This window comes from Sciurus vulgaris (assembly GCF_902686455.1).
Source record: "Sciurus vulgaris genome assembly, contig: HiC_scaffold_231_arrow_ctg1, whole genome shotgun sequence".
NCBI classification, from domain to species: Eukaryota; Metazoa; Chordata; class Mammalia; order Rodentia; family Sciuridae; genus Sciurus; species Sciurus vulgaris.
Genome location: NW_027632826.1, coordinates 141,405 through 156,821, shown reverse-complemented (window position 1 = coordinate 156,821; position 15,417 = coordinate 141,405).

Genomic DNA, 15,417 nt, shown 5'->3' with positions numbered 1-15,417 from the left:
GTGGGGGTTCCCTGACCACAGCAGGAGCTAGGTGACCTTGCTGAAATGCCTGGTGTGGCCAAAACAGAGCAGTGCCTCCCACAAGCCCTGCAGTGTTTTGTGAGCTGCCAGGTTTCAGCGGAGTTCCGTGTCCTGCTAGATCCGAAGCCATTCCCAGCTCACTCGCCTACACCCCTCAAACCCATAGCTCCACTTCAACTGGGTAATCAGGTTAACATACCATTCCTCAAAAGATCAGTTCCCTGGCCCTGGCTCCCTTCCCCTATCCTCTTACCATCACCGTGCAGCTGGTGCTTTTCTATAGCTCGGTCTGACGCGCCAGGATCAGAATGGTCTCTGGTTGCCATTTGAACTGTGATGCCACTGAGCTCTCATGCCGCCCCTCTGTGACCTCAGGTGCTGTCTGAGGTGCAGGCATGAGGTCAGAGAAGCCACTCCTCAACATCCAGGAGGCCCAATGCCCACAATGAAGCCTCTGGGGAAAAAGAGAAACTGCATGATCCTATGGAGACTGGAAGCTCTGTGCCCTTCCCACCTTCCAGCCCTAAGCCAGCCCTGGCAATGAGAACACAGTCAGTTGCTCTCCCATCTTTTTTTCTCAGGCAACGGGAACCCTGGAATCCGAAAGTCAGGCCATTTTCAGTGCAGAACAGAATGAAGTTGAAGGATTGACAGATCCAGGATATGAATTTCAGCCACATATCTCATGCATTATATCTTGATAGAGCGATTTAAAAAACCTAAGGAGCGGCAGTTGGAGATTATATGAGGAATATGTGTTTTCTTCCCACCAGAAAATATCGATCCTGGGACCCCAGACCTGGTGAGCCATCACCACTTCCCTTTTCCTCTTTAGTTGTACTGACAGGCTCTGGCTGTGTTCCTGAGGAATTCCCTGTGTTGGTGTAAAAGTGTTTAGCCAGGAGAAATAACTTTTTCTGCCTCATCAACAAATAAGTTGGTAGGCAAGATCCAGCACATCCACTGGATTGTGTCTTTTGCCCACATATCTCCTGGTTAGAAATTGTCCAAGGAAAATGGCAGGAGGTAAAAGAGGAGTGAGGAAGGCGCCCGTGGTGTGTGATTTGAATGTCTAGGGATCCAGATGTGAATGATCCTCGATATCTCCCTTCATACTGGCAACCTGAGCATGTTCTGATTCTCACATTCGCCTGCTCTCTTTCTGCCTCCTCCCACCCGGCCTCTACGCTCACTGACATCATTCTCTGCTCAGTGCTCAGCTACAAACCTTTCCCTCCTTCAGCAGATTGGGATCAACCTTGCCCCTTCGGATGCACCAATTAATTGCGTGCCTTGATGTACAGGAAGGGTCCATTCCAGGCCTGCTTTGGAAAGGATGATGAACATTTTCTAAGGAATTGGTGGCTTTGTTTGGTGCTGGGTTGTCTGCAGAGAATTTGACAGAGCCCGACTGCTATAGGATCTAGAGGGTACCAAAAAGCAGTACCAAGGAAGCTGAAGAGATGGCCTCTCTTGGAGAGCGCTCACCCAACATGGCAAGGACCAGCGATTCTACACCCTCCCCCAGAGCTCAGATGGGAGAGGGCACAGAAAGGCATTTTCAATATGCCAACCCCCCCTCCTCTCATCTTTTTCTTCTCTTTTCATCACCCAATGGGCACAGTTGAAAAGAAACCAATTGGACATGCAACATTTTTCAATCAGACTATCAGCATTGAAGCTGCGCTCAAACTTAGCAGTGCTTTCCTGCTCACCTGCGTTTCCCAGCAGGAGATGTTCCTTGACATCAGTCAACTCACAGCATCTCATAGATTAGCTCCTTCTCACGACATGCTCATTGGGTTATATCATCAGCAAGCTTTTCAAGAACACGATGCTGACTGGGTTGCAAATGGCAGGAACCTCAAAATGATACCTGCACTAGACTTAGCAAGTACCAGGCTTCTTGGACACACTCCACATGCTGTGCAATTGAAGGGGACTTGCACCTGCTCTGCACTTTTCATGTCAATCTCAATGTCCTCTGGAAAAGCAAGAGGTGAAGACCAGAGACAGCCGCCCTTGGCCCTTCCTTTTCTCACTCAGTTTTCTTTGGCATTCGGTTGCAAATGATTTTGAAGTCCAATTGTATGATTTGGGGATTGCATACGTGTTAGCTCCTGCTGACAGCATTCAGTAGCAACTGGGAGAATGTGCAACCTAGTCTCCCAGTATCACTGGAAGTCCAGCCTCAAGAGGAATGAAGCCTTTTCGTAGACTATATTTAGTTTGGATGGAGGATCTGAAGAGTTCCAATGTGGAAATGGCTGAAAGTTTTGGTGTCCTCATGTGCACCATGGATCTGTAATAGAGTGGCTCGTGTTTTACGGCACATCAATGTCACAAGAAGCCCTATAGGAACGAAGTCACACTGAAAGAGGGAAAGAAGAGACACTAAGCACCTGGTGGAGTAGCAGTGGATATCACCGGTCCAGGAAATAATAAAAATGCTCCAATTTGAAAATGCTTGAGAATATCCTCTTCCGGCTCACTAAGGACCACCACACTGTTACATGTTCCTGAAGGTTGTCCTCTTTTGATATTCAGGATATGACCATTCCACATTTGTTTTACAACCTGAGCGTTTGCACTAAATGTCTGATATTGAGGTGAACTCATGATGTCCCAGAGCCACGCTTCCCTTCTGCATATCAACAATGTGAAGTCAATTCCACTAAAGGTCAATGGAGAAGAGAGTGCGGTGTAAGGAAAGCCATCCTCGGACTACTTGTGCTGAGGACAAACTAAAAATCAGCATACTCATCATCAGGTTTCCCTTATGAGCAACAGGAAAAGCAAGGAATTGGCAAAGGGAATTAGGGTCAGTCATGATGCTTTCCCAGAGAATGACCTGCACTGACTACCTCCTGTACCAGAACTGTATATTGAAACTACAGAAATGTCCGGGAATTGGGACACAGACCTTAAGAAATGCCCGTTGAGTTAGTGTCCCCTACACTAAAGTGGGTTTCAAACACCAACTCCCTTCTCCTTCTCATGCCCCTCAAATTTTTTTACTCTTCCTTTTAGAGCATTCCACCTTGAAGATCTGGGATCCCAGACCTGGTGAGCCATCACCACTTCCCTTTTCCTCTTTAGTTGTACTACAGGCTCTGACTGTGTTCCTGAGGAATTCCCTGTGTTGGGGTAAAAGTGTTTGGCCAGAGAATAACTTTTTCTGCCTCATCCACAAATAAGTTGGCAGGCAAGATCCAGCACCTTCACTGGGTTCTGCCTTTTGCCCACATATCTCCTGCTTAGAATTGTCCAAGCAGAATGGCAAGAGGAAAAAGAGGAGTGAGGAAGGGCTTCAGCGGTTCATGATTTGAATGTCTCGGGATCCAGGTGTGAATGATCCCGATATCTCCCTTCGTACTGGCAACCTGAGCATATTCTGATTCTCATATGTGCCTGTCTCTCCTTCTGCCTCCTCCCACCCGGCCTCCACACTCACTGACATCATTCTCTGCTCAGTGCTCAGCTACAAACCTTTCCCTCCTTCAGCAGATTGGGATCAACCTTGCCCCTCAGGATGCACCAATTGATTGTGTTCCTTGATGTACAGGAAGGGTCCATTCCAGGCCTGCTTTGGAAAGGATGATGAACATTTTCTGAGGAATTGGTGGCTTTCTTTGGTGGGGGTTGTCTGCAGAGAATTTGACAGAGCCCGACTGCTAGAGGATCTAGAGGGTACCAAAAAGCAGTACCCAGGAAACTGAAGAGATGTCTCCTCTTGGAGAGTATTACCCAGCATGGGCAAGGACCAGGGTTCTACTCCCTCCACGGAGCTCAGATCGGAAGAGGGCACTGGAAAGGCATTTTCAATATGCCAACCCTCCCTCTTCTCATCTTTTTCTTCTCTTTTCATCAACCCAATGGGCACAGTTGAAAAAGAACCAGTTGGACATGCAACTTTTTCCAATCAGACATTCAGCATGGAGCTGCGCTCAAACCTAGCAGTGCTTTCCTGCTCACCTGCGTTTCCCAGCAGGAGATGTTCCTTGACATCAGTCAACTGACAGCATCTCATAGTTTAGTTCCTTCTCACGACATGCTCATGGGGTTATATCATCAGCAAGCTTTTCAAGAACAAGATGCTGACCGGGTTGCAAATGGCAGGAATTTCAAAATGACAACTGCACTAGACTTTGGCAATTACCAGGCTCTTGGACACACTCCACATTCTGTACAATTGAAGGGACTTGCATTGCTCTAGCACTTTTCATGTCAATCTCATATCATCCAGAAAAGCAAGAGGTGAGGACCAGAGACAGCCACCCCTGGCCCTTCCTTTTCTCACTCAGTTTTCTGTGGCATTCGGTTGCAAATGACTTGAAATCCATTTGTATGATTTGGGAATGCATACGTGTTAGCTCCTTCTGACAGCATTCAGTAACACCTAGGGTAATGTTCAAACCTAGTCTCCCAGTATCACTGGAAGTCCAGCGTCAAGAGGAATGAAGCCCTTTTCTAGCCTATTGTTAGTTTGGATGGAGGATCTGAAGAGTTGCAGAGCAGAAATGGCTGAAGGTTATTGTGTTCTCATGTGCACTGTGGATCTGTAAATGAGTAACTCGTGCTTTGTGGGTCACCAATGGCACAGGAAGCCCTATAGGAAAGAAGTCACACTGAAAGACATAAAGCAGTGGCATTAGGCACCTGGGGGGTTTCAGTGGATATCGCCATTCCAGGATGTAATAAGGATGCTCCATTTTGAAAATGCTTTAGAATACCCTCTTCCGTCTCACTAAGGACTACCACACATTTGCATGTTCCTGAAAGTTGTCCTCTATTGTTATTCACGATATGCCCATTCCACATTTTTCAACATGAGCCTTTGCACTAAATGTCTGATATTGAGGTGAACTCATTATGTCCAGAGCCATGCTTCCCTGCTGCATATCATAATGTGGTGTCATTTCCACTAAAGGTCAGTGGAGAAGAGTGTGAGGTGTAAGGAAAGCCTTTCCTCAGCGGACTTGTGCTGAAAAATCTCAAAATCAGCATACCCATCATCACGTTTCCCTTTTCCTGGCAAGAGGAAAAGCCAGGATCAGCAAAAGGAATTAGGGTCAGTCATGATGCTTGCCCAGAGAATGACCTGGCACTGACAACCTACTGTACCTGAACGGTACATTGAAACTACAGAAATGTCCAGGAATTTTGACACAGACTTTAAGCAATGCCCGTTGAGTTAGTGTCCCTACACTAACCTGGGTTTTCAACACCAATTTCCTTCTCCTTCTCATGCCCCTCAAAGGGTTTTACTCTTCCTTTTAGAGTATTCCACCTTGAAGCTCTGTGCCACTCCTCTTTCTGCCCGCTGCCTCTTCACCTCTGGTATTCTGACCTGTGAAAATGTGTTCATCATTCCAAGAGCAGGCTGTTGCTTCATCCACTGGCTTGTGATCTGCATCTTTCAAGGGCTGATAGTAGAACTGTTGGCCATTTCTCAGTGGGCCTTGTGCCACAGGGGAGCAGACGTTTCAAGGAAATGAGCACTTGGGTGAACAGATATGGGCTGATTATTTCTGCCTCTGAAGGTTAGTGGCAAGACATGTGGAAAAATCACTGCAGTACAAATTCTGAGTGCAGCCCAGTTGTAAGGCAGCAGCCAAGGTGGTTGTCCCTGGCCGACACTGGCAGGTGGAAAGAGCACAGAACACCTCTTCTAGCCTGGCAGGTCCCCCTTGTCCTCCTTCCCACATGATGACTGAAGGACTCCCTGGTCTCCTCATGAACCATCAGAGCAGCCACACACCAGCACTTGGAGACCAACTCCCCAGGTTTCAGGTGTCTCCTGCTAGGGCTAGCTCGGAAATTAGGAGTAACCGACAAGACAACCTGCGATATTGCCCAATTAAATGAACACCAAAATCAAGAAGCTTTGCCGCATGCTCCCCTGTCCTGAGCTCTCAGCATCCATCATGCTCTGAGTCTACTAGAACCCTAGGTGAATTGCCTGGCTCGGCCAAATCCCGGGTGTGCCCAGACCTGGAGGAGATTTTTCGGAGGGTGATGCTGATGGGGCTTGTGCTAAGCTGAGTGAACAGGTGTCCTTCACGGCCTGTTCCCCCAGACTCGTGGGGGCTCCCTGCCCGCCACAGGAGCTTGGTGACCTCGCTGTCATGATGCCCGGTGCTGCCAAACCAGAGCAGCACCACCTACCAGGCCTGCAGTATAGTGTGAGCTGCCAGGTTTCAGCAGGGTTCCCTGTGCTGCAGGAACCAGAGCCATTCCAGGCCCTCTTGCCTTCGCCCCACAAAACCCATAGCTCCACATCAACTACGTCATCAGGTTAAGATACCATTTCTTGAAAGTACAGGTCCCTTGCCCAGGCTCCCTTCCCCTATCCTTTTACCATCACTGTGCAGCTGGCTTTTTTTTTTCAATCTCAGTTTGAAGCACCAGGATCAGAAGGGTCTCTGGTTACCATGTTAACCATGATGCCTCCGAGCTCTCATACTGCCCCTATGTGACCATAGGTGCTGTCTGAGGTGCAGGCATGAGGTCAGAGAAGCCACTCCTCAACATCCAGGAGGCCCAATGCAAACAAAGAAGCCTCTGGGGAAATAGAGAAACTGCGTGATCTTAGGGAGCCTGGAAGCTCTGTGCCCTTCCCACCTGCCATGCACTAAGCCAGCCCCGGCAGTGAGAACAAAGTCAGTTGCTCTCCCATTTTTTTTCTCAGGCAACGGGAACCCTGGAAACCAAAAGTCAGGCCATTTTCAAAGGGGAACAGACTGAGGTTGAAGGATTGACAGATCCAGGATATGACTTTCAGCCACACATCTCACTGCATTGTATCTTGATAGAGCGATCTAGAAACCTAAGGAGAGGCAGGTAGAGATTATATGAGGAATATGTGTTTTCTTCAGGCCAGAAAATATCAATCCTGGGACCCCAGACCCGGTGAGCCATCACCACTTATCTTTCCTCTTTAGTTGTACTGACAGGCTCTGGCTGTGTTCCTGAGGAATTCCCTGTGCTGGGATAAAAGTGTTTGGCCAGGAGAAATAACTTTTTCTGCCTCATTCACAAATAAGTTGGTAGGCAAGATCCAGCACCTCCACTGGGTTGTGCCTATTGCCCACATATCTCCTGGTTAGAAATTGTCCAAGCAAAATGGCAGAATGAAAAAGAGGAGTGAGGAAAGTGTCAGCAGTTTGCGATTTGAATGTCTAGGGATCAAGGTGTGAATGATCCCCGATATCTCCCTTCATACTGGCAACCTGAGCATATTCTGATTCTCACATGCACCTGCCTCTCCTTCTGCCTCCTCCCACCCGGCCTCCACGCTCGTTCTCTGCTCAGTGCTCAGCTAAAAAACCTTTTCCTCCTTCAGCAGAGAGGGATCAACCCTGTCCCTCATGATGCACCAATTGATTGTGTGCCTAGATGTACAGGAAGGTTCCATTCCAGGCCTGCTTTGGAAAGGATGATGAACATTTTCAATGGAATTGGTGGCTTTGTTTGGTGCTGGGTTGTCTGCAGAGAATTTGACAGAGCCCGACTGCTAGAGGATCTAGAGGGTACCAAAAAGCAGTACCCAGGAAGCTGAAGAAATGGCTCCTCTTGGAGAGCGCTCACTCAGCATGCACAAGGACCAGGGTTCGACTCCCTCCCCGGAGCTCAGATGGGAGAGGGCACGGAAAGGCATTGTCAATATGCCAACCGTCCCTCCTCTCATCTTTTTCTTCTCTTTTCATCAACCCAATGGGCACAGTTGAAAAAGAACCAGTTGGACATGCATTCTTTTCCAATCAGACATTCAGCATGGAGCTGGGCTCAAACTTAGCAGTTTTCCTGCTCACCTGCGTTTCCTAGCAGGAGGTGTTCCTTGACATCAGTCAACGCACAGCATCTCATCGGTTAGCTCCTTCTCACGACACGCTCATGGGGTTATATCGTCAGCAAACCTTTCAAGAACTCGATGCTCACCAGGTTGCAAACGGCAGGAACCTCAAAATGACAACTGCACTAGACTTTGGCAATTAACAGGCTTCTTGGGCACACTCCACATGCTGTGCAATGGAAGGGAACTTGCATTGCTCTGCACTTTTCATGTCAATCTCAATGTCATCCGGAAAAGCAAGAGGTGAGGACCAGAAACAGCCACCCTTGGCCCTTTCTTTTCTCACTCAGTTTTCTTTGGCATCCGGTTGCAAATGACATGAAGACCAATTGTATGATTTGGGGATGCATACGTGTTAGCTCCTGCTGATAGCATTCCGGAGCAACAGGGGGAATATACAACCTAGTATCCCAGTATCACTTGAAGTCCAGCCTCAAGAGGAATGAAGCCCTTTTCTAGAATATATTTATTTTGGATGGAGGATCTGAAGAGTTCCAATGTGGAAATGGTTGAAGGTTTTGGTGTCCTCATTTGCACCATGGATCTGTAAATGAGTGGCTCGTGTTTTGCGGTCACACCAATGTCACAAGAAGCCCTATAATAAAGAAGTCACACTGAAAGAGGGAAAGAAGAGACACTAGGCACCTGGTGGTGTGGAAGTGGATATCACCGGTCCAGGAAATAATAAGGATGCTCCAATTTGAAAATGCTTGAGAATACCCTCTTCCGGCTCACTAAGGACCACCACACTTTTACATGTTCCTGAAGGTTGTCCTCTTTTGATATTCAGGATATGCCCAATCCACATTTGTTTTTCAACAGGAACATTTGTACTAAGTGTGTGATATTGAGGTGAACTCATGATGTCCAGAGCCATGCTTCCCTGCTGCATATCGCAATGTGAAGTCATTTCCACTAAAGGTCAATGGAGAAGAGAGTGCGGTGTAAGGAAAGCCTTTCCTCGGAGTACTTGTGCTGAGAAGAACTATAAATCAGCATACCCATCATCAGGTTTCCCTTATGGGCAACAGGAAAAGAAAGAATTGGCAAAGGGAATTAGGGTCAGTCATGATGCTTGCCCAGAGAATGACCTGGCACTGATTACCTCCTGTACCAGAACTGTATATTGAAACTGCAGAAATGTCCGGGAATTGGGACACAGACCTTAAGATATGCCCGTTGAGTTAGTGTCCCTACACTAACCTGGGTTTTCAACACCAACTCCCTTCTCCTTCTCATGCCCCTCAAAGGTTTTTACTCTTCCTTTTAGAGTATTCCACCTTGAAACTCTGTGCCACTCCACTTTCTGCCCACTGCCTCTTCTCCTCTGGTATTCTGACCTGTGAAAATGTGTTCATCATGCCAAGAGCAGACTCTTGCTTCATCCACTGGCTTGTGATCTGCATCTTACAAGGGCTGATAATAGGACTGTTGGCCATTTCTCAGTGGGCCTTGTGCCACAGAGGCAGCAGACTTGTCAAGAAAATGAACCCTTGGGTGAAAAGAGATGGGCTGGATATTTCTGCCTCTGAAGGTTAGTGGCAATACATGTGGAAAAATCATTGCAGTACAATTTCTGAGTGCAGCCCAGTTGTAAGGCAGCAGCCTAGGTGTATGGCCCTGGCCGACCCTGGCAGGTGGAGTGAGCACAGAACACCTCTCCTTGCCTGGCAGCTCCCCCCTGTCTTCCTTCCCACATGATGACTGAAGGACTCCCTGGTCTTCTCATGAGCCATCAGAGCAGCCACACACCAGCACTTGGAGACCAACTTCCCAGGGTCCAGTTGTCTCATGTTAAGGCTAGCTCGGAAATTAGGAGCAACCGACAAGACAGCCTGCGATGTTTCCCAATTCAAGGAGCACTGAAGTCAGGGACCTTTGCTGCACGCTCCCCTGGCCTGAGCTCTCAGCAGCCATCATGCTCTGTGTCTGCTAGGACCCTAGGCGAGTTGCCTGGCTCGGCCAAATTCCTGGTGAGCCCAGACCTGGAGGAGATTTTTTGGAGGACGATGCCAATATGGTCTGTGTTAAGCTTAGTGAACACGTGACCTCCACAGCCCTCTGTCCCTGCCTAGTTCCCCCTGACCTCGTGGGGCCTCCCTGCCTGCAGCAGGAGCTAGGTGACCTCGCTAAAATGATGCCCTCTGCAGCCCAACCAGAGTAGTGCCTCCCACCAGGCCTGCAATGTTGTGGTAGCTGCCAGGTTTCAGCAGGGATCCCTGTCCTGCCAGAACCGGAGTGATTTTTGGCCCGCTCGCCTTCGCCCCACAATCCCATAGCTCCACTTCAAATGGGTCATCAGGTTCAGATACCATTTCTTGAAAGATCAAGTCCCTGGCCCAGACTCCCTTCCTCTATCCTCTTACCATCAACTTGCAGCTGGCGAGTTTTTTCAATCTCGGTCTGTAGCACCAGGATCAAAAGGGGTCTCTGGTTACCATGGGAACCATGATGCCACCGAGCTCTCATGCTGCCCCTCTGTGACCTCAGGTGCTGTCTGAGGTTCAGGCATGAGGTCACAGAATTCACTCCTCAACATCCAGGAGGCCCAATGCCCCCAAAGCCTCTGGGGAGAGAGAGAAACTGCGTGATCCTAGGGAGCCTGGAACCTCTGAGCCCTTCCCACCTGCCATGCCCTAAGCCAGACCCGGCAATGGGAATAGGGTCGCTCTCCCATCATTTTTTCTCAGGCAGCGGGAACCCTGGAAACTGAAAATCAGGCCATTTTCAGAGGTGAACAGACTGAAGTTGAAGGATTGAGAGACCCAGGATATGACTTCAGCCACACATCTCACTGCATTGTATCTTGATAGAGCGATCTACAAACCTAACGAAAGGCAGATGGTCATTACATGAGGAATATGTGTTTTCTTCCCACCAGAAAATATTGATCCTGAGACCCCAGACCTGATGAGCCATCACCACTTCCCTTTTCCTCTTTCGTTGTACTGACAGGCTCTGGCTGTGCTCCTGAGGAATTCCCTGAGTTGGGGTAAAACGATTGGTCAGGAGAAATAACTTTTTCTCCCTCATCCACAATCAGGCTGGTAGGCAAGATCCAGGACTTCCACTGGGTTGTGCTTTTGCCCACATATCTCCTGGTTAGAAATTGTCCAAGCAAAATGGCAGAAGGAAAAAGAGGAGTGAGGAAGGTGTCAGCGGTTTGCAATTTGAATGTCTAGGGATCCAATTGTGAATGATCGCCGATATCTCCCTTCATACTGATAACCTGAGCATATTCTGATTCTCACATGTGCCTGCCTCTCCTTCTACCTTTCCCTCCTGGCCTCCACACTCACTGACATCATTCTCTGCTCAGTGCTCAGCTACAAAACTTTCCCTCCTTCAGCAGATTGGGATCAACCTTGCCCCTTCGGATGCACCAATTGATTGTGTGCCTTGATGTACAGGAAGGGTCCATTCGAGGCCTGCTTTGGAAAGGATGATGAACATTTTCTGTGGAATTGGTGGCTTTGTTTGGTGCTGGGTTGTCTGCAGAGAATTTGACAGAGCCCGACTGCTATAGGATCTAGTGGGTACCAAAAAGCAGTACCCAGGAAACTGAAGAGATGGCTCCTCTTGGAGAGCACTCACCCAGCATGTGCTGAAAAAAATTAAAATCAGCATATATATCATTAGCTGTCCTTTCAAGCAACAGGATAGAGCCAGGTTTGGCAAGGGCATTGATGTCCTTGTTCGGGGAATTAGGGTCAGTCTTGGTGGTTGCTCACAGAATGATCTGGCACTGACTACTTGCTGTATCTATACAGTGTGCTGAAGCTGAATAAATGTCCTGGAATTTGGACATAGACCTTAAACAGTGCCCATTTTATTAGTGTCCCTTCACTGAAGTTGGTTTTCAGCATCAACACCCTTAGGCTTTTCAGGACCCCCAAATATCCTTACTAATCCTTTTGGAGGATTCAGTTTGAAGCTTTGTGCCATTCCTCTTTCATCATGAGGCATGACACATTTGGTATTCTGCCATATTATTTGGCTTTGTCTGCGGCTGGGTTTTCTGTAGAGAATTTGACAGAATCAGACCCATAGAGGATGTAGAGAGTACCTAAAATGGGCTCTTTGGGAGCTGAGGAGATAGCTCTTTGGAGAACACTTGGCTCATATGCACAAGGTGCATGCTTTGAATCCCCTGACACTCTGGTGGGGTGGAAAAAATAACAACTCTTTTGAATATGCCAACCCTCTTTCATGATTTACCTCCTCTTTCATCAACTGATTCAGCACAGTTGAAAAAGTACCAGTTGTATATGCAAGCCTACTCCACTCAGACTTTCAGCATGGAGCTGTGGTCCACAGGTTTAATGCATAAGCATAACTCAAAGAATTATCGCTCCAGAAAATTGAAAAAGCTCTCAGAAATAAATTTTTAAAAATACCCGCAAAATATTCAGAGTCGTAGTTTGCTATTCTCTCCTTGTAATAACTTTTCAACTTGCTCTGTTCATCTTTATTGTTTTCCTAATGACTGATACTTCTTACTCATTTGCCAATGAATACCTTCATATCAAAAATATTTTTTCACTATTCTGATGAATTTATTTTCTTTCTTTAGAAGGCAAACTATTTGTTCAGTCTTTCTGCACGATGGCTGTCCTTCCTGATATATGGATATCCCCCTGTGGGGCAACCTTAGCAACACAGCATCTATTCTACTTAGGACCTAACAAATTTACCTGTAAAAATTTTCTGTACAAATCTAATTTGCTCCCAGATTGTTGGAGATATTTTTTTTGTCAACAGTTCTAATTATTTGAACCAATAACTGAATGATTTTTTTGTAAGAGATAGTTGAGGAAAAAAATGCCTTTTCTGATAGTTGGTATGAAGAGAGTTTTAAGGAATGAGATTATGAGCCAGAGGCAGGAAATGGTAAGAACATGGAAGGCTGTAGCACCAAATGGACCCATATTTGTATAACCATACAGGGATGGGTGAGGAGTAATGACAGAAACCAGCACAGACAGGAAAAGGGATAGAGGCTGATGGCTGTATATGCAGTGTAGGTAGACCAATACCAATGCTGTGGGCGGTAGACATGAAGGGTCTTTGTGTGAATATAGATGAATAATGAGAAGGCAACAGTGCATTGTGACTTTCATGCAGTCCTGAATGGAGGGAGTGTTTCCAGAAATTCAGAGAATAGACAATTTTCACTAACCTGTATAGAATTAAGTTTAATTAAATGAACAAATTTTAAGAAGCAGGGCCAGCTGAAATACTTCCTCTGTTTCCTTTGCATTTCTTTCCAGAGTTATCTAGTTCATTTCCCCTTCCTGTTAGCTAATCAAAAGCAATTTCTAGAGATTTGGTCTTGATTCATTTTATTTTACATCTTTGGATTATTCCTACTACAATTTCTTCCCTATTCAGTAGTTGTATCTTAAAATACATATATGTGGTACCAGATACATAACCCAGGAGACCTATATGACTGAGCTTCACCCACAGCATTATTTACTTACTGACTGATTTATTTATTTGTGAGATAACTTCTTGCTAAATTGCTTATGGCTTCATTCTTTGCTGAGGCTGGCCTAGAACCTACAATCCTCCTATAACAGTAACTGGGTTCACTGTGATTTCAGGTGTGTCATTTTACTTGGCTAGGAATATAATTTTTGTATCTTCCTTGATTTTGCCCTTTTCCTTTCTGCAGAGATATGTTCAGAAAAAAAAAAAAATTGTGCTTTCACTGGATCAGGTTATGAGTGAACTAATATGCAATGACTCTTCATTTAGACTTCTTCATGGCAGTTCCCTCCCTTTCAAATCAGAATGTGATCAATGGATCAGGAGCATCAGAAACATCTTTAAATGTTTTAGAAATATGGATGCAAAAACCTGTTGAATACAATGTGCATTTTGAACAAATATTCCCCAATATTTGATTCACTAAAGTTTGAGCATTCTTGGGTATAGCTATTTGCCATATAAATGACCAGTTCTTCTAACATAACTTGCCTATTTTAAATCCTCATATTTTGTTCCCCAAATTGTAGGTGTATTAGTATTCATTATCTTTCAGTGAACATTTTATCAGATTATTCTTTGCTGATCCATTCATAATAGTCTTACCTTTTCTCATTTCCAGATTATATTATTCTGTACCATATTTACTTTTGTAGGAAGTCAGAACCTTTTACATAGCAATAAATTGTATACATCTATGGTGGATCGTATGTGTTTATATTTATTTATGGCAAAACAAATATAGCCCTGCATGATGCGGCATGCATTTTTAATTACTTTCCAATGTTGATAGATAAAAAAAAAAAAAAAAAAAAAAAACTCTTGGAAAATTGTACTCTGTCTTTCAGAGTTTCAGTGTTGTTACTGGAAACTCAGTTTTTTCTAATGCTGAGTTTTCAACTTTCTAATGTTTAACCTGAGTTTACCTCCCTATCAAATGTGCACCCACTTCCTTTGTTTTATTTTGTTGTCTGAGATTCTTATTCTTTGTTCTCTCTTCTCCTCTCCCCTTTTATACTTTTATATTTCCCAAGTTTCCTCTGATATAAGCTATGGGAAGCCATCCTTATATAGCAGAATCAAACTAGGGTGAGCCATGGGATGCAGAGGCCTAATTTCCAGGAACTATCAGGTACAAAAGTCTGTCCCAGATAACCAGGAAGCATGTGGTTCTGCTTTCCATTGGTTCCCTGTGTCCTTCTGGAATATTTCCCTTAAGAGATTGGCTTCCCTAACTCCACTCCATCCTGTCTATCACAGAAGAAGTTCCTCCAGGTCTTAAACCCCTTTACCTGTGTATTCAAAAATAAAAGAGTTGGGTGAGTAGTAGTTGTTAGAGGCCAGAGATGGTATGGCCAGAACTGTCATGCCCCGTCTCATTTAAAAAGAGTATTGGCTCTTTTGTGTTTCTTGAGTACGTAAGTTTTTGGGAAATAAGCTGAAAAACAGCCAACATCTTCCTCCAGCAGTTAACCCTTTCCTCATCCATGTGGGACATGGCAGAGAAGACCTCCACACTAGGCAGATCCTGAAATGGAATTCAACTCCTTTGTTGAAATTCTCAATTTAATCTGTTACTGAAACTTATTAAGATATGTCACTTATTGCCATTTCACTCTTTTTCCTTTCTATATATTTATTGTGTTTAATTCTTCAACTATTAGAATCTACTAGTACCCATGTTTTAAATAAACATTATAGCCAATGCTATTTTATACAATGTGGTATTTACATTCTATAGGTCCTGCTATGCCATGTGTTTCTCTGTGATATGCATCACCAGATAAATGACCAATGCATTTATGAGTAATACACAGAGAGATGCTCTGGAAAAATTAATATAAATAATGAGGTGCATAAACAAAACCAAGAATCAGGAGTTGGGATGGCATCAAATTCAAAAGCTTCTACACACCAATGGAAATAATAACATAGAAAGTAAGTCTACAGAATGGGGGAAGATTTTTGCCACCTTATTCTCCAATATGGGATTAACATCCAGAATATGTAAAAATCTTACAACACTTATCTCCAAATAGCAAATGACTCAA